The sequence below is a fragment of the Anser brachyrhynchus genome (genome assembly GCF_964034855.1).
Source record: "Anser brachyrhynchus genome assembly, chromosome: 8".
Classification (NCBI taxonomy): domain Eukaryota; kingdom Metazoa; phylum Chordata; class Aves; order Anseriformes; family Anatidae; genus Anser; species Anser brachyrhynchus.
The window spans coordinates 4,464,745-4,492,241 of record NC_137702.1 but is presented as its reverse complement, the minus strand read 5'-3'; the positions used below and the strand labels follow the sequence as shown (position 1 = coordinate 4,492,241).

Sequence of the window (27,497 nt, the reverse complement as noted above, 5' to 3'; positions counted from 1 at the left end):
ATTCCTGAGTCAAAATTCACAAGCATCAAGGGCTTGGAGAGTCTCAGGAAGGGGAAGCGCTGTCATTAGTGCTACCAGCCATGTTCCAGTGAGGACTTTTTATGTTTTGAGAGCCTACTTCCTCCTCCTGCTCTTAAATCTTTGTTGAGAAAAGATTGTGACCAGGAGTGATGAAGTGTGTGAACTAAGGGGATTGTAGTGTCCTTAAGAGAAGAAAAGGAAAAAAATGGCACTGCACTCTTTGCAATGGTTATCATCAACAGCCATCCTTTGTGCTCGAGCACTCGCTAAAGCATAAAGTAACTGCAATACATCCCATCTCTATTGATTCAGAAAAGAAAGGTAATTGATTCACCCTCAGGATTTCCTTTAAAAGATACCGGGTAAGAATTATCTCTCCTATATCATACCACAAAACACACTAAACAAAGCTACTTTGGGTTTGTATGCTGTCATCCATCACCGCAGTCCCTGAGCTCTTTTCAAGTATAATTGAGAGCAGACAACTGTATTTTAGTGGGCATTGCAGGGTGTCTCTCCCTCTCAGGGCAAAACACTCCACTTGCAGTATTCAGGACAGGGTTAGCGCAGAACGAAGGAGAGTTGCCTGTTTGGCTGATGGACTTGAGTCTGAGGCTTAAAAAGATGCCGCAAAATGATCAAAGACTGAAGACTTGTCAAATATCGGGTAAGCCCCTTTCCCCATTCCCCCCATCACAATTTCTATTCACGTGTTGAATGTCAGTGAATCAAAACTTCAGCAAATAGAGATCAGGCCAAAGTGCTGAAGCATACGCTGGGCGCACCGAGTCCTGGGTTACACAGACACTTAGCAACTGCAGGTCCGAGACTGCCATGATAATTTATCCAAAGAACTTGATTTTTAAACCTCCTGAATTCTGCTTTTCCACAGATTTGCATCATGGCATATAACCTATAAACATGGACCTTACTTCTGAAATACTGTTAATTCTCCTGATGTACATTACAAAACACTGAACACTTGTTAGGGATGCTTTGTTTCTAGCCCCTGGCACCTGTAGATACTTGCAAAACCTATTAGACACTTGGACACACAACTCTCTGAAAACACCTGAAAATTTGACCTGATGGGGTGAAACTAATAATGGCAAAGAACAGAGAGAAAATTGTGTTTCTAGACTGTAGCCTCCAAAAATTCTTTGTTAGAGATTTCACTGAACGGTTCTAGCAATGGCAAACCACGAGAAGCAAAGCCAGTAGCTCCAGACTCCAACGTCTTCCCGCATTAAAAATAGAAATCAGTGCAGGACAGCAACTGATAGCCAAGAATCTGCCTTCCATAATTAACGTGCTGTTTTTCTGGATGAGCCTCTTCACTAAAATATCTTTACTTTGAATTTCTGACAAATTAAAAAAAAGACGGGAGAGAAAGGCTGAGCTCTCAGCCTGGCAGATTGCCTGGACGTCCCTAGGATCATTAACTGCTCTCGTGTTGGTACCCGCTGCCACCTTCCCAGGGGGGAGCAGATGTCCCAAAACACCCGGTGCTGTTAGAGGGGGGACGTGAAAGTCAGGTGAGCTGCAAAGGGCACCTCGGAGCTGCCGTTTCTCAGGGGACTAAAGCTTGAGCATGCACCACTTCGGGAAGATGCAGCGCCCTACCTGACAGAGAGGAGCTGTGAAGGTGCGCATGCCACGGCTGGTTGGAATTGGTGGATAGGAAAATGAGAAATAATATCCCAGACTTCCCTCCCACCGTAGCTAGAACTGCACGATGAACGGGTAAGGAATATCTAATGTACATCGGCCGCTTTGCTTTCTGCAAATTGCCTGTGACCAAGTCACGAGTGTCCTGACTTTATCACAGCAGACACTGGATATTACCTGAGATTGGTCATTAGATACTTTCTGTGAATACTTCCCAGTCTGTCACATGCTTCCAGGTGTTTGACTGTGTAAGATACCTGGGTGGATCTGGTAAGGCGTAAGTCACACAGCATGTCTGGTCCTTGACTGGAAAAGACAATCTCAGAGTCGGACTTAGAGGGTGAACAGTCACAATTACCTACCTAAAATGTTCTTTCTGGCAACATTTTTCAATCTATGCCAGTGCTAATTGCAGCCAGAAAGCCTACTGGCCAGTACATTTATAGAAAATAAATAAGAAAGGAAATAACAACTAAAGCTGATTCACTTCCTTATCCAAAAGAACATTTGTGCAAGATCTGTGCAAGGGAACAACCCAAACACGGATGTGCCTGTGGGAAGCACACCTTTGATTTTGGCTGCTAAGTACAGACACGGGGACTTCGGCTTTTCAGGCACCAGCGCAGAATGCCACATACTGAACACTTCACCCATTGCCATGCTTGGGCACATGTCAAAAACTAGCGAAAAATGGTGATTATCCTAAATACGGTATCCTCAAACCACATATGCAGCAAATTCTCCCTTTCTTTTTGGACCCTGCAAGAAAGTAGGAGAAAAATCCAGGTATTTTTTGTAGAGCACTGGAACTCCTGAAACCCTCATTAAAGGCCACGGAGAAACCATACATTTTAATGTCTCCAATGTGCTGCTGTATTTCTCTTTGTTACCTGCAAATAATAAACCTGCTGTGTGCATTAGCTGCAGGTAGGCTATCTCCAAGCATGCATCTTAGCAGTAGGAATAAAGCACCCAAGGTAAAATAAACTTCTAAACCCACGTGGAAATGCTGGCTGCAGATTGTCAGTATTTATATAATTCATTCTCCTGCCTTGCAGATGACACATACCATTAATGAGCAAATACATTTGCCCGCACATCAGTACCTGAAACTTCTGATAGCTCCAGCAGCCATGAGAACAGGCCCTAAATTTCCTTGTACAAATATAATTCTCTTTGGTTGAGCTTAATCATACGTTAGCCACTGCACAGTCTAAAGCTTGGCTCTCAGTGTTTTCAGGCTAATCAAGAAGACAGTTGGGTCAAAGCATTAACAGTTCCTTACTGCAGAGAACAGCACAAGGCTTCATAATTCACCTGGCTCGGCACAGCCGAGAGCATTAAGCGAGGTGCTGCTGCCTGCCCGTGAACGGGGCTGTGTACAGTACAAACAACAACACACTGCTTGGATGAGCAAAAATGTCACGGAAAAAAAAAAAGAAATCTTCCTGATTTTGGCTTATTGACAAGTACAAATGATAAAGGTTGTATGGACACCGTTATGAGAGTGTTAGCGACAGCGCAAGTCCCTGCTCGCACAGGGTCTCACCTTTGTTCTCCATTGCCATGGGGGGCCAACACAATTTGAAGGGCACATTTGCAAGTCTGACCAAAGGTTAATGAATGTGATAACATGCCCTGCCTGGCAAACCATTGCATCTGCAAGCACAATTGTGAAAAGCATCTAATTGTGAAAAAAATATTAACAGCTGAAAACAAAACCTTTTTTTTTTTTGTGGGAAAAAAAAAGAGGTTTCTAGAATTGCTGTTGTGCATATATACTTCTGGCATGCTTTTTTTTTTTTAATCTTCCTTCACTGGACCTCCAACTTCAATAAATAAGGTGTTCTTTATCTTTTTATTGAGCTCTTAAAACAGCTCCACGGACCCTTGTGGTGAACTAAACCAGGCTGTGCAAGGTGCAAGCCTGAGGAGTGCCCACCCCACGTCCCTCCAAACGCCCGAGCCCCCCGCGTTTCCAGCTGCATCGCAGAGAAGTGCAGAGTCCACAACAATTTTTGAGAGAATGCATTTTCAATTCCATAAATAATGCAGAGGAAACACACGCTCTGCTTGCTACCTTGTGGGAGAGCCGTGCTTGATACGCACGCACGGTAAGGCTGCAGGGTGTAAGCCTGTCACTGCGGTACCGGCGGGGACGGATAATCACCTCGATGCGCGGAGAGGAAATTCTCAACGACTTTTAACTTTAATGAGAATTATATAGCAAAGGTCTGACTCTAAACAAGCCTCCCAAAGATGGCTAGCCTTCGTGAAACTGGGAGCAAACACACACCAGTGTGAGGCAAATACAGCCAGGAGGAAGCAAGAAAAAATTAGAAGGGGGATTTTGTAGAAAAATGGTTAATTGTTCCCAGGCCTGAGTGAAACACAACAATCCCTTACTCTGAGTTATTTTACATCCCAATGGAGCTGAGGAAGGAAAACAGAATTTGAATGCTTTGGAAGATTTTCTACTGCCAAATAGAATGTAAAAATCTGTGACTTCGGGGGAAGTTTGTCAGGTTTGACACGCCATGGCCAGGAGCTGCCCAACTGTTCAACAGAAGCGGAGATTAGTTCTCAGAGCTTCTAACCTAATTTTTCTCCCCTCTTTGCAGCACTGCATCCTGCATTGGGACATCTGGTCCCGCTGTGGGAAGGTGACGGAGCCTGGCTGCACGAGGCGAGTGGCTTGGGGCGAGCTGCCGGCAGGAGGGCCGCTCTCCATCGCCGCTCGGGTCGGGACTCGCGTCTCACCACCCCGAATTGTGCTGGGTGTGAGAAATGGCCGCGTGTCACCCACGGCTCTGCACCGTTAATCTCCAGCTGAAATGACAGGGCGCTGGTTACTCTCGGAATGACACAAATGCATGACTGTTTAACTCCTTTGGACAAACAGGTCCCCTGGTCGAGAAGGGGCTTCCTGGCCGCAGCCCGGTGCGAAGGAACACGCAACAGCCACGGCTCATCTGGCACCTGAGAGCCACGCGGGGCTCACACGCACGCTCTGACAGACATTCATCTTCAGGGGACGACACCCAGAGAGAGGGGCTTCGCTTCTGATCCTCTCTAACAAACCTTGCATCTACAAAAAAAGCACTTTGCTCCACAGGTTACCTCTTGTGCAAACGGATACAGAACGGGGTCCCACATTTCCCCTCAGCCCAATCCTTCTTGACTCTACAGCACTATCGCTTACCTCGAATGGCATTTCAAAACTAATCATGATCATTTTCATATACTCCAGAAGATAAAAACCTTCCCGAGGGATGGGAAATCTCCCAGCTGTGGACGAACCTGTCAGGAAGAAATGCTGCAGCCGGTACCCCCGTCCCCTCCCCACCCAACCATCCCCAAAGTTCATGGTTTGACTCGGGGGCTCTGGGCTGCATCCAACTCTTAAATTGCTACCAGTCTGAGAACAAAAACAAATGCTGTCTGTTTGGCTACTAATTAGTCAACAACGATGAAAGGAAAAGAAAATAAAGCAAAACTTCTCTTCTCTGACAAGCTGTCGTGAGGCTAGGAAGAGCACCAAAATAACAAGTCAGCTCCCCGCCGGTGCACGAGACAACACAGAGGCTCCTTTCAGAGCACGGCTCATATCATCTTGCAATGCAGCAGCCTGGGAGTAGGTAAGCATCCTTCTGCCAAGGAAACAAGAGGGGCAGGAGAGGCCAGACATGCTCCTAGGCACCGCAAACCAGCTATTGGAGAGAGCTGGTGAGAGGAGAACAGTTTGCAGCCGCAGTGCTGTCCAACACCACAGCCGTTCCCAGCAAGATAACGTGATTAACAGGGAGCTTGTAGAGGTTTAAGAAGATGCTGTGACTTAGAGCAGTCATTCTGTGAACGGTAACAGTGAAAGGAATTACATATCCCACTAAGTCCACTGTGGGTAAGTTGGGTTCATAAATTTCCTAACCCTCCTCAACGCGCGTTCCCCAGCCATCGCCACGCCGTGCACAAAGGAGCATTACACTCATTGTGTCATTGCACTCACTGTGTGCATTGCACTCACTCCAACCACCTCCCTGGGACCGAGGCTGCCAGAAGCCATCCCTTTGCCCAGGAGCTGAGCAGAAAATAAGGCAGGCTGTTGGCATCTTTTCTCCTCTCTGAGCCTGCTGCTGCCCCGTGCTCACCAGCAGGACACCTCCTGCCACCGCGTGTGGCCCGCACAAAATCAATGTGCCACACAGCAGGACCCATGGGGCAGGACAGAGGAAGCAAGAACAGCCCAGCACGTCCCATAAAGCACCGATTACAATATTTTGTTCATGTCAGACCTTGCATCCCACCCCGAACTTGCTAGGAAGGTCCCAAAATGCAAAAGCTTCCCAGCCCCAGGTACTGCACCCCCCCTGCTCTCGTTTGTGCAGTACTCACAAAGAGTCTGAAAAAAATGCACAAATATGCACCAAAACCCAACAATTCCACAAAAGCGAATTCCAAGCACACTGCAACAAGGCGTTCGGGGACTTGGTGGCAGAACAAGTCTGATTCAAGGTCCTGTGATAAAAGTGAAATGAGCTCACATCTCGCTGCTGTACAAGCAGTTTAGGAGCTGAGACACTATTTTACATGGTACACTCCCTCCATCCCAGATGAACATAGAGCAAACAAGCCCTTGAAGCATCCCTGTGAACTATACAAATACTGGAATCAGGTAGGAGCACGACATCAGCCTTCAGAAATGCAGATCGGGAATGATGCTCATCTACAAGGACTAAAAACCACAGCACTTAAACAAAGCCATGTAGAAATGCCAAATGAAGCAACGTACATATCTGCCATGTAGAAACTTTCAGGCTAACATACTACTTTTCTATAAAATGATTTTGTTTTTTGGGGGTTCAGCAGTTGGGGGACTGACCTCCTTGGCAAAATCCCAGACTGCCTAACAGGAGGGGAACAAGTGCTGGAGGGACACCCCTATAGCTCTTGGTGGAAAATAACTGCATTTTATACAACAGGAAGGCTATGGCCATTTCATCTGTTACAGTCCTGTAAAATGTCTTGCATTCATAAAAGCTTAAATCTCTTTTAATCTTCTATAAACAGCAGACAAAGGCCTTTGTTAATCCAGGTGTTAAAACGCTCTGTATGGCTGCCAGTTAGACAGCCACGATGCAACAGGAGGAATTCCGGTGAAATAATCTGTACCGGGGGTAATGAACCTCCTCTGCGGTCGGGACTGAAAACAAACACCTTCTGGGAAGTCAGCTGTTGACAGATACTCAGAAGTTATTGCTGATATTCCATGTGAGATATTCAAAGGATTTCCAATAGGCATCATCAAGCCCTGTTTCTTGCGTTACTACCTTATGACCGTATTATTTTAATTTGTACGGCATGCTTTGTAGCGACTCTATTCTGAAATCAAACTTGATGTAACATATAACTGCTGCCTTTGGGAGAACAGAGGTAATGATTTCTTACCAAAACATCATTTTTATATGACGTTCCATAAGCAGCCAAGTGCACAGCTAGAAAACAAGGACTGCTGAATTTCCATCATTTTGGAGAACTTAAACATAGACTGTTTAGAAGTTAATATAATATTGACTTTCCAGCACTGATGATTGAACTGCTGTGGTATAGTAAACGATCCACTGTTAATATTTCACCTTTCTTCTGTACCCTTAATTTTTAAAGATATCCCAAGTTAAAGGATATATGGATACCTTAAGGCATAGTTAAGGATACCTTAACTCTTTGGGCCGAGCACTGCCATGGAAACCTTTTCCTGTGCATATCAAAACTAAACCGTGTAACTCAGGATACCTGCAGTGCCCTGATTTTATAACACAGGTATTCCTCATCTGAATTAAAATGAAGGCATACCTTGAGCTAGATATATTAAAAAAATAAATAAATCACTAATTTACCTACGAGAAAAAATTATATAGTCTTCAAAATCTCAAAATCTGGTTCAGGTCTTTCATTGATCTTGGCTTTGAAGGTCCAGGTGCGCTACTTACCTGTGCAGGTCCTTTTGCATTTGGTGAATAATCAGTATTTTACATCCCATGAAGGGGGTTGTTTGTGTGGTTTTTTTTCCTTCTGAGACCATGTTTCTGGCAAATTAATATTTCAGTGACATTTTCACAGTGGTTCTTTCACCTTTATTTATTGCCCTGACTGGAAAGAGACAAAATCTCCCTTTGAAGAAGGAAGACTAAGATCATATCATTCAGAACAGCTGCCTCAAAAAAAAAAAAAAAAAGTAATTTTCAAGTTCTACTGTAAATTTTCTGCTTTAAATTACCTTAAACTCCTCTGGTAATCTGTCTACTCTATTAAGGGTTTGTATTTTAAAGAAGTAATGATAATGGTAGAGAATGTCAGGATCCCTGGTAAACAAGGTTTAAAAAATATCACATAAGTGTAATAAAAAAACTATTTCTGAATACTTTTATTTATGTGATTTCATAAGCATAGAGGCAAGGAGTTTCTGCACAGCAACCCTGTGAAAGTTCAGCACGTTGCCAGCAGAGATCCAAACCAACAGCCCATTTATTCGTAATGCCTCATCTCCAAACCTGCTTCTGCAGGAGACACGTTAGCACCTCTCTCTGTCTCTGACAGCCCTATAAAATACTTTGCTGTATCAGCACCATAAACTGTTCTTTACCCTCTCAATAGACGAGAAAACAAGAACAAATCTTAACATATGAAAAATAATTTCTCCTAGAGATGAACAAATACAGACTTTCAAAATGTGGCAGTGTTCAGTCCTCCAAAATTGCATATTTTCCAATGTTCAGTTTTCTGAAACTGCAGTTTGGAACCAAAAAGGAAAAAAAAATAGAAGTAAAAGTACCTATCATTTACATTTCACTGTTTCTAAGGTTTTATTCATAAAATTTGTCAACTCCAAGAGTGAACAGAGCCCCTGTCCTCAGTGCAAGGCTGGATACAACATCATTAACCTAAAAATACCAAATGCTTCTGACCAAAAGCAACTTCAAATTGAGAAGGCATCAGCTGTCAACAGATCTTCCCTACTAAAAAAACCTCCTGAGATGAGCTGAATGGAGACACTTGCTAACCGTAGGAAATTCAGTGATGCTTTGTTTCTTGAAAACAGACAATCATTAGAAAGACGGAACACCTGCAGCTCCATGTTCCTTCAAATCTCTGCTCAAAACCACCAGCAGCAGTAAATTAAATTTGTTTAATAAAATCAACTTTTACTCCAGAAGAAGTGGAAGAGTCTGACATTTTTCAGGGAGATTGCTGTAATTTAAGGTCATAGCCCGAAGTTTCCTCAAATAATCCCGTGACACGAGCCAGTATAAAACCTTAAGCATGAAAAAAGGAAACATCATCATGCTCCTGTAACAGCTCCACAAGACACAGAGGTGGAAACCCAGGGCTTGCTGATTCCTAGCGTTCTGATGCCAAAATTCATCACTCCTGCCCTACTTAAAACAGTCCATCCTGGCAATAGTGCTGCTCCCACAGCTCAACTCAATTTATCTCTTAGTGGCAAGTGGGAAAACAAGTTGATAGCGACTACAGGTATGTTCCAAAAAAGTGTGCTGAAAAACATGTGAGTACGGTATGTGTAGCAAAGGTGCAAAGGGATAGGATCTGAACACCAGCAGGACCAAACAAGCACGTTCCTAACGCTTCAGGCACAGCTCTAAGATGCTGTGACCTAAAAGGGTCCATCGCAAAGGGTTAGAAAGTATGTCACTTCATCACGCCACTTCTATTTTCAGGGCCTCTTCAGAGACTGCTGCCGAGCACTGCAATTAGCGATGCCCTTTTTAGAAGGCTGGAGGAGAGGAGCACTGGGGAGGCAGCGAGCCCGCGGCCCTAAGCCTCTGAGAGGGCTGCCCGCAGCTGCCGTCAAGAGTCTGCGTGTGAATGGGATACGCAGGACCTAGATGGTCCTTGGCCATGTGAACACCTTCAACCCAACGCTCAGACCCACCTGTTTTTCTCTTTAAAGAGCTTTCCTGAGGAGTCACGAGTGTGGCTACACAATCCAGGTGACAAGTGTGGCTTTCATTCAGCTCGCCGTGGTTATTTCAAGTCCGCAGCAAGGTTGCTAGACAAATCAGCATACTCCTGCATGAAATATTCAAAATTATGCACCCCGACTGTACCCTGCTGACTTCCACGTTTACTGGGGTCATCCTCGTCCCTAAGCTTTATTAAACGTAAAGGTACATTTCAGAGAGGTCCCCTCATAAATAAAATAAATAAGTGATTCTTCTCTTCCACAGAGCCCCAGGACTGTAAACACCAGGCTGCCGTGACTCGTTTCCACCGTCCAAGCTATCAGGCCAGGTAGCTCATAATGTGCGTGTTTGCATGACACCTGATTAAAGCTGGTGTCATCACAGTTTTATGGACTACTTAAACGTGGCAATTTCCATTAAGTGTTTTTAAAAAAGCAATTAACAGTTTTAACAAGAGTTCACTAGTTCAAATCATTTCAGCATTGACTGGTAGATTGTCCTCCTGGGTACCATGCCTGACATTTGCAGTCTCTCAGCCTCTCACGAGCAGCGTTCTGGTAAAGTAGGAAGGGAATTATGAACGTTCCTTGGTGCTGCAAATATACCTCTTTTTAGAGGAAACAACAGACTAACAAACCAAGACACCATCAGCTAGCAATTAACAAAACTTGCAAACAATGCTACTAGGGGCAGTGGTGCTGCTAAAGAATTTGAACTCCCACCAAGCATGAGAGCAAACCCGACTGCAGCAATCCAGCAAGAAGAGGCTGGGAGGCAGCGATGTGTGAAGGAGAGCACGAGAAAGACAGATCACACCTAAATTGTTTAGTGTGATTGACGGATTTGCAAGGAAAAACAAAAATTGGTGCAAACTATAGTCTGCAATGTTGGTTGAAGCGAAAGATCAGGTTTTAGTTGTGCCCTAAACTGCATGGAGAACAGAGGGTCGGCAACACAGGTGTCAGCCTGATGGCATGGAAGACAAAACAGAAATGAACAGGAAAACAAAGCCTTCGTATCTGTGAGGCTTGCTGAGCTATCTTTTTGCTAATGATATCTGTCCTGATCTTAATCCTGTATTAAAAAGATGGTGAATCCATGCAGTTATAAGTCCACTGACTCGTTTTCTGTGCATAAAATCAGATTCTAGGTCATCATGAAATTAAAGTTTAGGAGTAGAAGATTTTTCAAGTGCATCAGATTTTAGTTAGGAAGACAGAAACACTGGAAATTTTGCCTTAAAAATCCATATCACATACAAGCACACAAGCCTTGCTTCCTCAAGCCCTAAGATGCCATTTCTTCACCTGTTTTCCAGTGTCCTGGGAGAGAGCCCAGGGAAGGTCAGGGCATGGGAGCGACCTGGCTTTCAGTTCTCTGCTCCCCGTAACACGGCTGGGAAGTCCCTGCACAAGGGGCTCGGAGCTTCACGCTCTGCCCAAGGGGAGAACGACTTCAGACAAATGTCAGGAGACAGTTGTGCTTTTACAACGCTCCTTTTGGCAAGTTTATCTCAAATCCACAATTCTTTCTTTAATTGGCATCTTTCCCGTTTAAGGAATTTCTGTTCACAGGGAAGCAAACAGAGTTTTGCCACCCAAGTGAGGAGATGAAGAGAAGGCAAGGAACTGGCAGCGGTGGGGAGCAGCAGGCGATGTTCTCCTGCCCCTGCGCTTTGCTTGCCCTGGGGCAGCAGAGGGTTCCCTGAAGCAGACCAGTGGCAGGTCGGAGACACCTGCTCTGTCCGTATCAGATTGCTGATCCAGTTTCTTATTGCTGATCCAATTTCTTATTGTCACCAAAGCCTTCTAACACAAACCCATCCCATGGCACATTTCACTAAGGCAGAATTTTGAACAAATTGCGTTGTTGCCCACTGCACAGCCAACTTTAACTGTCTGCCTCCAGAAAATCTATGCCAACGTTTTTTGCAAGGCTCAGTCATCCGTAAATTTCTGCCCCCCAAATTTCAGCTATAAGCCCTGCCCAATGAGGTCAGACACTCTGGTCTTCATTAGGTTTTCCTCCACGATAGGACACAACTGGAAGCCTACAAGTAAGTAGCTGTCGTGACAGTCTCTTGGAAAAACTGTTACAACACACATTGTATTTGACTGGGAAATAACAATAGCACAAAAATATGATTGGTTTTTACTGTACAATATTAAAGCAGCATATTATCTACTCTGCTTTTTAATTGAGAACATTTTATGAAAACTAAAACAGAGTCTTTCCTAAGTCATCATGTATGCTCACAGAAGTACTAGGAGCCCTTTTAATTAAGCCATGAAAAGGAATTTGTTTTCAAGGATGAGGTGGTTTCATCATACTCATTATAGCCCATTCTTAATGGGGGATCTTACAAGCAGCTCTCATTAAACAGCTGTTTGAAATGAGAGTAGGTTGATGCATGCTAGCTACTCCCACTATCGCAAAACCGTACTTACAGCTTCCAACAGCCAAAGCTCTACAGCGACCATGGAATTTCTTCACATTCCTCCTCCTGGTAAAAATCTACTGAAATCTGCAGCTGATGCTGAAAGAAGGAATTCAGATATTGAAGGGTAACACAGCAACAGCCATTACAAGGAGTGGTTGGGTGCAGAACTGCACTGGGCCTTCCCTCCTTCCCAGTAAAACTAGCAGCAGCTCGGGGGGCTCTGCAGGCAGGGGCACGCGGGGAGCTCGCAGGCACAGCCTGCCCTGTGCCCACCTCGCATTTAGGACAGCGGGGTGTGCTTGGGCAGCTTGCTAGCCAGGTGAGGTCTTGCACACACTACTGAAATACAGGGAATACCAAAGTCTGTACAGGTATGTAGGAATGTAAGTGTCAGCACTTCAGTAAAACATCCTGCTAATTCTAGGGAAGTTTTAAATGCGTTAATGTACATACCTCTCCCCTGCGCCAGTTCGGCCTGGAAGCAACCCACAGTAATGGAGCTCTGTCAGTGGAACAAAAGCACCATCTGTCCGACAAGCCATACCAGCATCACACGAGACTCCTCAGGATTCTCATGCAGCAACTTTCCTCGCTCTTTGCAGAAAAACCCAGTCGGGATTCCTTTGCCTAAGGTATCTGTCATTGTGTGACACGTTCCCAGGACAAGCCCAGAGATGTGGTGCGTTGTGCCACAAAGAAAGGGAACGGGCAAGCTATTATAGCGAGAGTACCTTGCTTTACAGTAGCTCACACAGAGCACTGCAGTATTTAAAGACAGTAAGCAGGTTCACCCCTTTAGAGATATGGTGAAAATAAGACACATGAAAGGGAAAAGGATTCGCTTGAAGTCACTCGGGAACTAAAGGACTGTGTTGAAAATAAAGACCAAATCTGCAAAGTTCCAGCAGTCTATTACTCTCCTTGCTATGTACCATTAACCACATCAACGTTTCCTCTTTCACCTCTCGTTTCAGGCAACACACTCTTCCTTCATTTGGCAGCAACACAACAGTAGAGTAACTTGGGCAAAATCAGCAGAGTCCATCCCAGTCCTGCTATCCCAGACCAGAACTGGGCTCCAGAGAAAGCCCTCAGCCTGAGGACAGCAGGACTGGAAGAGCACCACCAATACCAGTGAGAAAACATGCACGGAACTGGCTTTGCTTGCTGTATGTTCTGCAGCAGGCTCTGGGGAGAACAGCAGTGGGCAAACAGCCACCCCCAGTCCCTCTTGCTGACCTCAGGGCCAAGCCACCACCAGCACAACCTGTGCACATTGCATCCTCAGCACACCGCACAGCAAGAACGGACAGCGTGATGAGAAAGGCTGAACAGCAAGCACCTCTTTTACAAAGCTCCTATCCAGAATTTTAGCACTTCCCAGCAATAAAAAACAGAACATTTTGCTTTTTTGGGGTTGATTTGCTTTCAGATTTAGTATCTCAAAATTACAAGAAGTCTCAAAAAGAGAGCTCCTCCCAAAAAATAAGTTTTCTGCTAATGGGAATGAAAAAGATGAAAGACTGAAAATGAAGTAGCATTCAAAATTCCCTCAAAAACTCTTTGACCTTATTAAGGAAAAAAAAAAAGAAGTCAGTAAAAACTCTTACAATTCTGGACTCCATCCTAAAAGGCAGTTAAAAGAAAAAGGCACTGTGGGCACAAGAGCTTGAATTGCAGAGATGAATGAGGGAAATTCTCATCTCGCAGCAGCAAACCTTTTAGTATTTATGACATTGAAATTACACTGCATAAATAAAGGGAAAGTTAGAAAAGGGCTGGCTTCATAAATAATGGCACATTGTTACCAGCCTGATTACTTCACTTCTGTTTTCACACAAGCACGAAGCTTTCACAGAGAAGCCTGCAGTTCACTCCAGCTCATCAGCCAAGGAAAGTGGGAAAAGTTGTCTTTACTGCAACAAAAAGGCCATTTTCACTAGAAAACAGTTTCAAAACACACCGTATCCTGATGGGAGACTTCAAAGAGAGGAAGCTACACCGGACCAAACAGCACCATTTGGCTGCCCGAGCCAAATACGTCTGCAGCAGCACAGTGCAGGCTGGAGTCAGGTATTGTGCTGCCTGGTGAAACTGCAAGCGGGGAAAGTGTTTGTGGCCCTTTGCTCCGAGCCACGCATATGGTGATGGTAAAACGAAGGAAGAAATTCTGGAAAGGAGACGTGACAAAAGTTTAAGTCCAGGTCATGCGTACACTTCTATCTGGCACTTGGCTTCCCGAGCCATTGCTGCCCAGTCCTAGCTTCAAACACAAGCAGGCACGTATCTTCACGAGGAGATGGTGCACACGCTGCACACGCTGTGCAGCCACTGCCTGCACCTGCACCATCGCTTCCTTGTGCGCTGCTCCGCTCACCGAAACCCCGGCGGTCACAGCCAGCCACCTCGGCAGGGGACGGAGCGTGCACAGGGAAAGTCAGTACCGGGCCTGGTTCTGTACAAACATCTCTCAAACCGGAAGTTTAGCTACCAGCGTGCATACATTTGAGGTAATTACATTATTTTTAAAGGTAATAAATAAGGCAGTAAGCAAGGTTGGAAAGGGGGAGGGAGGAGGGAACAGGTCAGCAGGCAGCAGGATATGAACGAGAAGAAAGTTAAAGTATACAAGAATTCTCTGATTTATCTTACTGAATGGTCTTATTGAATTAAGGCCAATAAATAAATTACATTATATTAAGCTCAAGTTAATTAGCAAAGTAGGAGAAATAAAGTGAATTAATAAAGTTAGGCTGGAAGCACCTATAGACGCCTGTATTGCTTATCGCAGCGCAGCCAAGGTTACCCCCGGGGTGCTACGGGCACTGCTCCCGGCAGCCACACACAGCCAGCTGGGGACACGGACAGAGAAGCACAGATGTGCGTGTTTGTCAAGCGTGGTCCATGATTGTGCTGTTAGAAATAAAACAGAGGGTAAATAATGACTAAAAAGAGGCTGTTCTATGTGGTACCGCCATTAAAAACACCCACGGAAATAATATCACACGTTGAAGGCATCCTCTTGTCACAGGGCCGGGCAGTGCACAGATGTTTGTGCACTTGTCGAAATTAATCCAACATTTTCGGTGCTCTGCCACCAACCAGCACGGGGACAGGGGGGCATTCGGTCCCTTTGTCAGCCCTGCCACCGTCTTGTGCCTCCTCTCCTGAGGCCAGTCTCTCAGACCCTCGTGCTCCTGTGACTAGTCACAGCGACACAGCTCTGTGTGCACAGCTCCCCAAAGGACCACGGTAACTTCTCCTGCTACACCAATTCTACCCCAGGTGCTCCAAAAGGGCCTTTGGGCATCCCTGAGGTGAGGTGCTTATAGAGCTAATGGTTATTCATCGACCGCAGCGAGAGAGAGCGTAGAGCAAGCCATGGGGAGTAGACACGGGCGACTGTAGGTTCTCACAGAAACCACAGTCCAGTTATTCAGCAAAAAGGGAGGAGGTTTGTTCCTAACAGGTTAGTGGAACTAATTAGGCAGCGAGCAGGAATCACACTGACCTGCCGTGTCACACAGTAAATAAACTCAGCCTGAAGCGTCCCCAGAGAAGCTCCGTGTAGGTGCCACGTCTCCGCTGAGGAGAGGAGAGGAGGCACTGGCGGTCTCCAGCCACCAGGCCGGTTTTCAAGCTGTCTGCTCTGGTTTTTAAAAGCTAGGCTGGGAGGTTGGAGGGTGATGCAGGAGGTGAGCCATGGTTCACCTCTGCTCTTCACCAAGGAGGGAAATTAAGGCTCCGACCAGAGATCTTCACCTCAGCCCAAACACCTGGGGCTGATTTCCCTGAAGGTAAGCAAGTGGGTTGGGGTAGGTGTCCCCGCAGGGGATTAGCCAGCTGCAGAGGACGATGACACTTTGCTGTCGTCCACAGGCCGGAGGGAAGCTGGGTCTCTGACTTGCTGCCAGTGAGCTAACCTGCCCGGGCCTTTCGCAGCCTGTAAACGGGGCACAGCCCTGACCTGTCCGGGGCACTGTGACTGACCTAGTTTGCTAGGCTTTGAGGTTTTTAGCTAGTCTGTCATTACTCATTTTTGCATCAGAAGGACTTGCAAGATCCTTTCACATTGCATTCAGCCCTCCTCAAACAAAACAAACAGCACAACGCCACACATCATCTTCACCTAACTTTAAAGCTAGCCACGGACTACTCAATTCACAGCTTTATTTGACTTTTGAATCTTCTGCATATGTTGGGTTAAACTGCACAGCTACCTGTGCTAAACCAAGTCAGAGCCTATTATCATGTCCTTATTGCAAAGTGAGGACGTTGAGAACTGCATTTAACTGCATGGCCCTTTATATTTTGACTTGCGACAGCCAAGCCAGGTGCCACACAAGGAGCAGCACGAACCAGCAAGACAGAAGAGGAGATTTATCTTCCTGGCTGTTCGATGACCCATGGCTGTACAGGTGATAGCCATACTGCCCATGGAGAGGGAAGAACAAAAGAACAAAAATCTCAAAACAAAAGCTACAGACCACCTGGCCGTAACTGAATTCTAACTATTAACTTGCACCATCTACCTTAACTTTATAGCATCTGTGGCATCAAAATGCTAATAACCAAATGGAAAAGATTCTGGCTAACAAACATTTGTGTATTTGCTGAGTTCCCCGGGGGGGTTCTCCAAATGGGGTGCTCACACCATGAACCTATTATGGCAATTAATAAACTTGCTAAATAGACTTGGATGCTGAGGGAAAGATTAACAGAATTCAAGGAAATGCAGCCACAATGGGAAGGAAAGGTTTTCAAATATACCGTTAAAAGTACACAAAAAGACATTTTAAAAAGGAAAATGAGGACAGCTAGAGTGAAAGATAAAGAGCAAAGTAGCAGACAACAGAACAGGACTTTTCAGTGTCAGGAGACAGCTGACAGGCAGCGGAGGAAGGCTCCAAAGCTTCCACAGCTCCGTGCTCCACCCTGGGAAGCCTGGCATGCTTTGCACTTAGTCCTTCTTTTAAAAGGCTCCAGAAGTGCTTATTGTATTTTGCCTGCTGTGAAGTGAGGAGTCCTCCCCATGAGTTTTATTAAACTGATTTTCTTGTCTATTTAGTGTGGTGGTTTCTTTCCGCTTTTGTCAATAAATTGGATTCTCAAATTATACATAGCATTATTAAGCATTCCAGTCAATTATTAAAAAAATACATCAGTGGTAACGATCAAAAACTTATTTGGTGCTAAAGAACATTAACAAATTATTGCTGGAGGAGTAATTTTTATTTGCTGTTTTTCCATTATGATGCACTGACCAAAATACTGCTCACAGCATGACTTAATTTATTTCTACTTAGGGAAAGGAAATAATCTTGCAAAATTACTGCAGATCTTAATATCACAGGTTCTGCTTTTATATGCAGGCCTGCAAAAACAGGAATAGCTGGTTGATTTGATGGCTTTTCCCAGCAATAACTGTTGGGATTCCCCTCAAAGTTTTGCTGTATCTCAGAGTGCTGTAAGCCTTCGTTCCACTCCTCCTCCTCTTCCACCTGCACTCGTAGGGCTTGCCCAAGGGCTTATTAGTTTGGACTGGCATCTAGTTCACCAACCCGACGTCCCTGTACGATGGCTCCAACCCGTTCAGAGTCTTACACTGGCTGTATAATATTGCAACGTGTGCTAAGAATTCACATGGTAATTAGAGACCTTCTGCAATTTATAACTGCAGCACAGGGGAACGGGGACACGTTGCAATGTCTAAGCTGTCCATGAGGCTGCTGGTGACAAGACGACGCAACACTGCCCCACCAGAAGTGCTAGGAAGGGAAGCCAAAGCTATCCATTTCAAAATGCTGCCCCTCCAAAATAAATATATATATATATATATATATATATATAAAAAAAAAAAATACTGCTGTTTTCAAGTGCAGAGAGATACGGCTAATTCTATGTTTTCTATGACCAAAAATCGGAAAAATTAACCCCTGTACAAGGCCACAAGTTGATCTCAAGTAGCCAACAAATTTCTTTCCCTACCGTTTGCACCGCAGAGTCCATAGAGCCACTGGCAGCACAAGACATGCTCCATGCTGCCTTGTGGCTTACCTGCCTAATTGCCAGCTAACTTTCTACCCCAAAGCCTTGCCGGCAGTGCTGGCTGTAACGCCTGCTGAAGCAGACAGCACACAGCTTGATGTCTTGGTTGCCGTTGCAAAGCTGGCAGTTCAGAAAAATCTCATTCTGATTTTTCAAATGGGCCGTATTTGATGAGGAAGTCACTGAGGGAGCAAGAATAAATACAAGGTAGTGAGATGTGATATTGACGAGTGCCACATTTCACAGCGTACCCACTCTTTAAGGAACCCTGTGCAGAGGAGCTTGGGAGCACTCTCAAAGCAATCGCATGCTTCGGTGCGGATGTCACCGTGAGGCAGTTGCCTCCCTTCATGCCAGGGAATCCACAATGCTCAATCATTCCAGTCTCAAACCTGAGCAAGGAGCTCTCCTCCTCCTTCTCTGTGTACGAACCCAAAATGAAATACTCTACGCTAAGTACATGCCCTGGGCGTACCACTTCCACCCTGCTCCTTAAAGCCTAATTCAAAGAACACGCAGGGCATTTCCTTTCCACCACTCTCAGGACAAAGGCTAAGAAAGGGCCACAAGTTTTAATCCTAAATCTAGCACCAGGCAGCAGCACTTCTGAAGCTGCCAAGAGGGCAGGCGGCCGAGGAGAGCGGCCAAGAGGAGCGGCAGGAACACGGCAGCAGCTGCTCTGAACCCTCCATGCCAGCCCAGGCTGCCCATCACCTCCTGCACCGCTTTGGTTACCTCCAGGGCAGGAGTTCGACGTCTCATGACTGTATCCCTCCGTCCTCCTCAGGCAAGTTAAGCAAGGATAAGCTTTAGAGCAACATACAGGCAGGTTGGAAATCATAAATGAAAAAAAAGATGGGAGAAAAAGAAAGGCAGAATGGACTTCAGCCCCATAGAAATGGCAAAAGTGCATCGCAGAGCAGAGAGAACCCAGTACCTCAGCCTGGTTACTCACAGCAACGACTGAAACACTTGACGTTGCCATATCCAGGTTGGAAACGGTTCCCGTGCTCCTGAAACACAATCTGCAGAGGCAGATGCTGAACCCAACGTTAGAAAACGGCCCACTTGAAATTTTGGAATAAATATTCTTCTCACCGGTGGAGTCTACAGCTTAGAGGGATGCTAGGGAACATCTTTGCTTTTCTGACACTCCTCTCAAATGGAAAAACATTTCTCTTTGCTGTAATAGGGTGAAAAGCTTTCCTGTGCTTGAGCCCCGATCTTCCAAATCAGAGCTCACCCCCCGAGGCCCAGCCAGCTCCCCGGGAGGAGCTGCACACACCCAGCTGCTGCCTGGGAAGGCGTTGCCTCTAGGCGAGGACGATCACTGGGTACCCACCTCTACCTGACCCCGAAGCAACGTTCCTGGTGCTGAAGTGACCCTCCGAAATTTCTGCAAACAGTGGGGTAGCCGACAAACACAGATGTGGGGAAATGAAGTGGCACCCACGGAGTCTGCCAGCCCACTCCCCTGTGTCTTAACAATGCTTGCTGCCCTGCCTTAATCCCAGTCCTCTTCATCCCCCACTTCTGTCTTGACCTTTAATCCCTCTTTCTGTCCTGTACACTCCTTTGCAGCAATTCCCTCACCGCACACACTCCCCATCACATATATAATAAAAATCCAGATCATAAAAAACAGAGAAATAAAATTGAACGTTGAACTCTTGACATCTGCTATCCATTACTGTATTTGCCCGCACTGTCTTTTCCCACTGCTTATTATCATTTGTCTCCATATCGGTCCTCATGGCTTTTTAATCCAATTCTCACAGTATTTGATACTTCATATAATCGCACACTTGGAAGAGCTGGACGGAGAATCTCAGCTTTGCGCGAAGCGATTTTCTACCTGCTGCGTTTTGAAAGGGGGTGCAGAGAGGGAAGGAAGAGAAAATCCTGAATATTTAAATCCTCAGCGGCTCAAACGACACAATGAGAAAATGAGACAAAAGAAAAAGTAACAAAAAAAAAAAAGAAGGGGAAGCATTTCTTTTTAATGAAGTCAACTTTCCAAGCCAATGCCACGAGTGAACAGGCAGCAGGAGTGTGACCTGCCCTGCCTCTGAAGCTCTAAAGGGGACCGGTCATGGCTAGCACCAACGCCAAGATTAGCCAATATCCTCTTTCACAGGAGAGTGCTACACATTAAAACACTCAGAAAACCTCGCCTCCCTATCTAGACAGATGTGGACAGAAGCGTCTTTAAGCAAAACATTTTTCAAAGCCTTCCATGAGGCACTGAGGTGAAGCTTTATTTAACTGTAATTGGATTTCCAATGGCAAGAGGTTCCGCCACCCAGAACTCAGCTAAAGGATGAGCCAGGGACACGGGGGAAAGTCCCAAGTCAATTGCTGGGCAGTCGATTGCTAGTGAATGGGTCAGAGGACCGGTATCTGTTGAGACCTCTTCTTCAGAGCTTAACAAGCCGAATTATTCCAGAGCTGACATTTCTCTTGGCTTTGGAAAGTTTTAAAATTCTCCCTCAAAACTGTGTGAGTTCAACACGCCACAAAATGTGTTTTTACCATGAAATAATTTTGTAACGAGGTTTCCAAGGGTTCACAGCGTGCCCTGGAGTTTACAGATGGCTTAAGTAACCCTCAAACATCACTTTTAATGCTTGCATGTTAATAAGGTGAGATGTCAGAAATTCCCTTTATGACTTTTACTTTGTGATCATTTCATATCTCCTTTTTGCTCAGGAGACCGCTGAGGGGCTCATTTTAGCTACAAAGCTCTCTCCTCTGATCCTGATGAGCTCAGGGAAATGTCGGAATGGGTTTGATACGATAAATATTTTTTTTTATGATTTTTATTTGCGCACAAAAATCGCGTTTCCATTCATTTGAAGGAGGAGTTAGAAGCAGAGAGGCAGCTTCCATCGCCCGCTTGTTGCCTGCTCTTCTGCTTCCCACTTCAGGCTGAAATACCAGCCGATGAGGGTCTCATGCCACCTCCTGAGACACAACTCAGACATGGTTAATTGTCAAAGAAACTGCATGTTTGTTTGTTTAAACGTATCTGACAGCCAACTGCAACTGCAGGAAGAGATTAGTAAAAGATTTACTTGACCACTGATAAACGAGTTGAGAACCTGCCATGTCTGCTAGCCTCATCAGCACAATGCCCTGAAACCTGCTATGGCAGGCCTGGTGCATAACAACATCTCTTCTCTTCTCCATTCATTCATTAATTAAACCCTTAAAAAGTAATTAGTGGCAATTGCACTGACCCTTAACAGTTGTGTTTTCCTAATCACATCTTAAAAAAAGAAAAAATATATATATTTTTCGTAGCCAGAATTAAAGCAATGCTTATGTTATCACTGCCAAAATATATGCATGGACAAGTACAACTGCATCTACAGACCCTGTCACCAAAGTCAAATATTTTATGTATGTATTGCACAAAATCAACTCAAGGATGCTGTTATCCTAGGACTGTGAAATACTGTGCAATGCATCACATTCTGATGCTTTCCTTTCCACTGACTATATCACAGCTGACACAGGTCATTTCATATTGGACTTCCATTTTGAATATATGCATTAAAATGTACCCAGTCCTAGGGAAAAATATATATATACCTGTGCTTCAAACGTGACAGTAAATGAAACATATTCAATTTTTCATTAATAGAGAATCATTACTCAGTGCAATGTGAAAAGTCTATGGGAAACTGGGGGCATACCTTTTGAAGGGCTAATCTGTTACAAGGGCTTACAATTTGACAAGTGGTGTATAAAAACCACCCTTAAAGAATATACTAGTGCAATAAATCTACTAACCCAGCAAAGCAGAAAAAGGTCAGAGGCATTTAGCTATCCTGTGATGTCAGCTACTTCACAGGCATGATTCGAGATTTCAGTTTAAATTTAACATTGATCTCCAGTCATGCAGTGGATCTGTTTACACAAGACATTGCATTTAGCTCACAAATTATCATCTTGAGCTTCTTTCTTGCCTCATTTCAGTTATTATACAATAAACAGAAGGCAGTAGGCTTCCTACAGAAAGAAGACAATTACTGATGCTTTTCTCATTAGCCTTCTTCCCTCCTACGAAGTGACTGAATACAGCGTTCAGATCGTACAGCACTCGGGGTCACTGTGGCACACCGATATCTGGAAGTTGAAGCTGGCCTTGCACCCTATAACCAGTCACGATCGTTACCTGATGAGCAAACATGGGAACTGAGTGGTCTCATATTAGTAAAGCGGATAGCAAATGCACTAATTTTTAATTGATACCTATCTCCTTTTAATTATACCTATAAAGCAACTTCAGGCGTTCTGGTATTGGTAGCGGACTTGCAGGGAAGGTTATAAGATGGACTTCCCTCCTGTTTGGCATCGCCATCCGTCTGTGAACAGGAACACTCAAGGGGTAAGTGTTGTGTCATGGCTACACCCAAGGAGTCTCCCCCTTGTCAATCCCCAGCCCCAGGAGCGAGGCAGACCCCAGGTACGATGTGCCAGTACAATCTCTACAATCTGCATAAGCACTGAGCACACAAAGGGAAATCAAACAACAAGAGAAAAAGCAGAGACTGTGATTTTTCTTTAGGCGTTCATTAACGCCTATTCAAATACAAATACTGAACAAAGATCCACATTTCATCTTGCAGGAAAGCACACTTGTGCCAAATCCTTTGGAGATTTGGTTCAAGACCAGTTCATCCCCATCTGAAGATTTGCCTGAAACGCTGCCAAAGCCCACTGCCATGAGCTACTGTTGCAGAAGAGAAAAGGGCAAAGGAGCTGTATGGCAGCGTGTTCTCACTTGTGGTTGTGTATTCGTGGATCCTCTTCGGTCTTTGTGTTTCTGCCACAACTGCAACCTTCCCCATTCTGAGGAGCAGCCTACTGCACCACTGCAGATTTCTTCCAAGTTATCCACCTAGCAATCATCTGAGGAGATACCATCGAGTCTTCCATTTCTTTCATGTGTTTTATTGGTGTCTTGCAAGCTAACTGCAGAAATTAAATTGGGAAGTGTTCCAAAAAAATACGTATGTGATGTCCTTCCTAGACCTCTTTCCCTTTTATCTCCTTCTCACCAACTCAGGGACTTGCTCCCCCTGCAGAGGTGTGCTGGCTCCGGACAGGTTTGCACGCATGCAAGACAAACATCAACACAAACATTTTCGGGTTTGGACTCAGGATCTGTCACTGGGAGTTTTCTGTCCCTAGTGCAACAGACGAGCTCCCAACTGCCACACGAAGGCGACAACCCCCGAATGCAGCACGGGCTGTCCTCCTGCACTGAGGCACGCCCAAGAACTGAGGCCACTTGACATGATGGCAGCTGCGCTTTTTCAGCTCGGGGAGTTTGTGCAACCACCGGTCGCGTGTTTACCAGCAAGGTTTTCAAGGAGGTCCCTTCAGCTCAGGTAGTCACTCATCTCCCTCTACACGCGCACCTCCGACCCGATCCTTCTGTTCACACCTACCTCTCTATCGACAGAAGCATTCAAGTTCATTAGAGAAGGTTGTCAAAAGCACTTGCAGGAAGAGATGTTGTACTTCAGAGGATTCTCACCAGCTACTGGGTTCCTCTTTCAGAGAAAGGAAAGTAATGCAGCAGTCCTGATTAAACCAAATTTCTGTAACATCAACACTTGTGAAACCAGGATACTCACAAAGCCAAAACCTGTTAGCTCTCATTTTCCCATAGCTTGTTCTGGCTCCTTGTAAACAAGAACACCGGAGCAAAGAGGACACATCCATATTCATTTCACAGCATGCTTAACGCAGTGCTGTGCACCAATTAACCCAGGAGATATGGAGAAGTGCAGGACTGAAAGCCCGTCACCTGCACGGGTCAAGTCAGGGAACTCTTCAGCATGCTCTTGGCAAGCGTGGGGAGCAGCGAGATGAGAAAGTTTGCTGCTATCAATTTATTCAGGGTAATGAGGACAAAGGCTGACTGAGGAACTGCAGCAGGACCTTCTGAAATGATATGACAGATGAGATGGCAGATGAAATTCAATAGAGATAAATGTCAAATATGCATGTAGGAAAAACAATCCCAACTCCACATATGAAACGATGGCCTGCGAGCCAACCATGACTACGCAGGAGTGACATCCTGGATTTACAATGGACAGCCCCACGGAAATGTCAGCCCAGTGCTCCCAACTGTCAAAGAAAATAAAATATAAAAAAAAAAGGTTAGATGACATTCAGAATCATTAGAACAAATAAAACTTAGGGACATTACACCACGCTTCTCCAGGGTCTTTGCAGCAGGCACAGTGTGGATGGGGACTTGCTTGTTCATGGACTTTTCCGACACAGGCCCAAGGAGCTCTTAAACCAAACTGGAGCCATGTCCAAGACAAACAAACCAGAGTGATTTTGTAGCTGACAAGGGAAGCTGTGGATGCCACGAGCTTTGGCTTAAGGGGAGAGCAGACTAAGTTCACAGAAGAAAAAAAATCTATTCATGATTACTGTCTAACAGAAATCACTCCTGGCACAAAGTCCCTGAGCTGAACACAGCTGGAGCCAGGAAAGTATCGGGGGGTAGGACCACGTGTGCTTGTCCTCTTCATATTCTTCTCTGCTTACGGCCGCTGCTGGAGACAGGACGGCGGGCTGGCCCCTGCAAGTGGAATTAACACAATTAACTGAAGTTCAGCTTCGTGTCCCTTTGCAGGAATTTGATTTTTTGTTCTGTTTTTAATCCAATGTATGTTGAAATGCTGCTTTTACATCTCTGGTTGCGTTGCTGTGGAATTTTGCAAACTGAATTAAAACCAAGCAAGGGAGGGGGAGAGTGGCAGAGGGAAGACGTTGTTCATTTTCAGACTCCTGCTGACCTGAGCTCCCACCACTCGAGAGACAACGCTTACCAGACTCTGGCCACCTACTTACTCAATTTGGGAGAAAATGTCAGCTAAGGCTATTTGCAGAAACTAAGCACAGGCTTTTTACACATCTGCTCCAGTTCTTCCTCTGCCAGCCGTAATAACCCACGAATTTGAAATCCTCACAGCCACAAGAAAAACTCCCTGACGTACAGGCATCCTTTTGAGGTCCTGAGTGCCCATCTCAAGGGGATCTTTTCGGTGAAACCAAGGAGCTGTGTGAACAGGAGGAGCCTCTGGAATAGCAGTAATCCAAAGTGATGGGACAGAAAGCTCACAGCAGCAAGTGGTGACTCGAGAGCTGAATCTTCCAGTTACTTTGTGCTGCTGGGATCAGCGCTCTTCGCAAGAAATTCTGTTCCACAATGCACTTCCCTCTGATATTAATTCTGAATGCAAGACAGCTTTGTAGTACCTAATCCTATTAGCATGCTCCTGAAATCTGTAGGAGCAGCAATGTAGGCCTGGCCCAGAGACTTAGCTCTCGAGCTCTGCTCTGCCACAAAACAAACGCAGGTTCAATTCAACATTCCTTGGTCCCTTGGGGACTCAGAAGGTAATATTTACCCCCACCGAGCGATAGTCATGCACAACAGGAAAGCAAATGAAAGTATTTAAATGAGAATACTTTGGAGAAAATGTTTTCTTAATCCAGAAAAGTTCGTGGATTTTTCCTTCTTTCTTTGCTTTTCCAACTAAATTGGAAAAAAACAAGTAGCTGATTAGATTTTTCCTCCCACTTTCCACTTTTACTAGGCTCTTTTCCTACCAGGATTTTTCAGAGGCAGGAATTGAAAAAAAATATATATATGAAAAGGAAGAGAAGAGTCAGACTGAAGAAAAAAAGCAGAAAACTAAATCAAAAACAAAAATTTGAAAAGGCAATTTAGGAAATTTAGAAAAAAAGGTAAAGGTATAAGATTTTAAGAACCGAAAGAAGTGCCTTTTTGAAGAAAAGTTCCATTTTCCCTTGTTCACAGTGATTTTGCCAAAGGGAAGGAGGTGGCACACGCGTGCTTTGGACAGAAGCATCATCCCAGGTCTGGGCGTATTTTTTCAGGCAGACTGGGTGCCTGCAGCCTGCAGTGGCTGATCCCCAACAGCCCTGGCAACAGCTCATCGGAGAGAAACCTATAAATTGCCCACAGCAGCTGATGAGAACATGTTCGATTAAATGGATTTCTGTCCAAGCTCCTGTTGCATGGCAGCCAAAATGTTTTAACATTTTTGGAGATGTGTTTCTGTGTAAGAGAATGAAGCAGCTGTTTCCTAGCACAAACTCTGGGCTGGTGGCTAGGGCTGGGGTCTGGGAGACAGCAGAGCAGCCGACGCGGGATGAAGAATTCGACTGGAAGTCGGGCAGTGCCTCCACCAGTCGCACCCATTTCAAGTGATGCAGCAATGGCTGCAGTAACAATCCAGTTCTAGCTAAAATGGTTTTGTTTTCACCGAATTCTGGAATGAAAACAAGTTTGCTATCTTTGAGAGATGCCATGAAACAGAGTAAGCCCCTTGTTCTCCGCAGCCCCCAGCCAGCCCCTGTCTCAGTGCAGAGGCAATCCACTGGCAATCTTTCAGACTCCAGAAACATGCAACACCTCTACGTGCACGTTTTTGTTTTGAAGACAGATCATTTTAAAAAATATATTCACCAATAACAATTATGTATTAGAGTTTATTAAATTACAATGGTTTTGTTTAGCTTTTTGAAATAAAGCTGTTTCTGAAGTAAGAAACCTATCCCAAACAACAAGTCTGTCAACTGCATCGGAATGGCTCGGTGCCTTTAATTTCATGACTTCAAGAATTGCGTTAGACAGTAAATCTTAATGACATACAATGCTGGCTGTGATACAACAATTATCATAAAGGAAAGGAAATACGTGGAAGAAACGGCTTGGTAACATGGGGCAGCCAGCTGCAGCCGGCTCCCATCTCAGAAAGGAGGAGCTGTGCCAGCTGCCCAGGGAGGCGAGCGGGGCTTTGCCAGCTCCCTGCTCACAGCACTACCCGGGAGGGATTTCACTGCGGGACGGGTCCAGGCTGGGGCAGCTTTTGCAGAAGCAGCAGATCGTGCACCATGCAGACAGCTGTGCCAACGCACACCCTTTTCGGTGACCCACCTGCCCTCAGCTCGCATCCCTTCCACATTTGCACAACCTTCAGTTATCCTTGAAGGCACCAAACCTGCGTATCGCTGTACTTAGAAGCAACATCTGTTTCTGGCAGAGGAAAAAGGACAATGACATAAACGAAATAGGAGAAATGGTATTTTCTTTTCTTCCAAGAGAAGTTGCTATTGAAGAGGGCATGGATATTTTATTTGGCATTTCATATTTTCTTGTTTATTGAGTGCTGGAAGTAGAAGCATCTGTTGGGATTTTCTGTTCAACCTTGCTTCTCTTTCTTCCCCTCCCTCTCAAACAAAAATGAAATATTGTTCATTTGAAAACGTAAATCCAA

The 27,497-nt window shown here is 45.1% G+C and overlaps 1 protein-coding gene across 12 annotated transcripts in view; it reads right to left on the bottom strand.

Annotated features, from left to right (window-relative positions):
- Window positions 1–27,497, bottom strand: part of DAB1 (DAB adaptor protein 1) — a 438,430-nt gene that overhangs the window by 352,189 nt on the left and 58,744 nt on the right. The window lies entirely within an intron of this gene.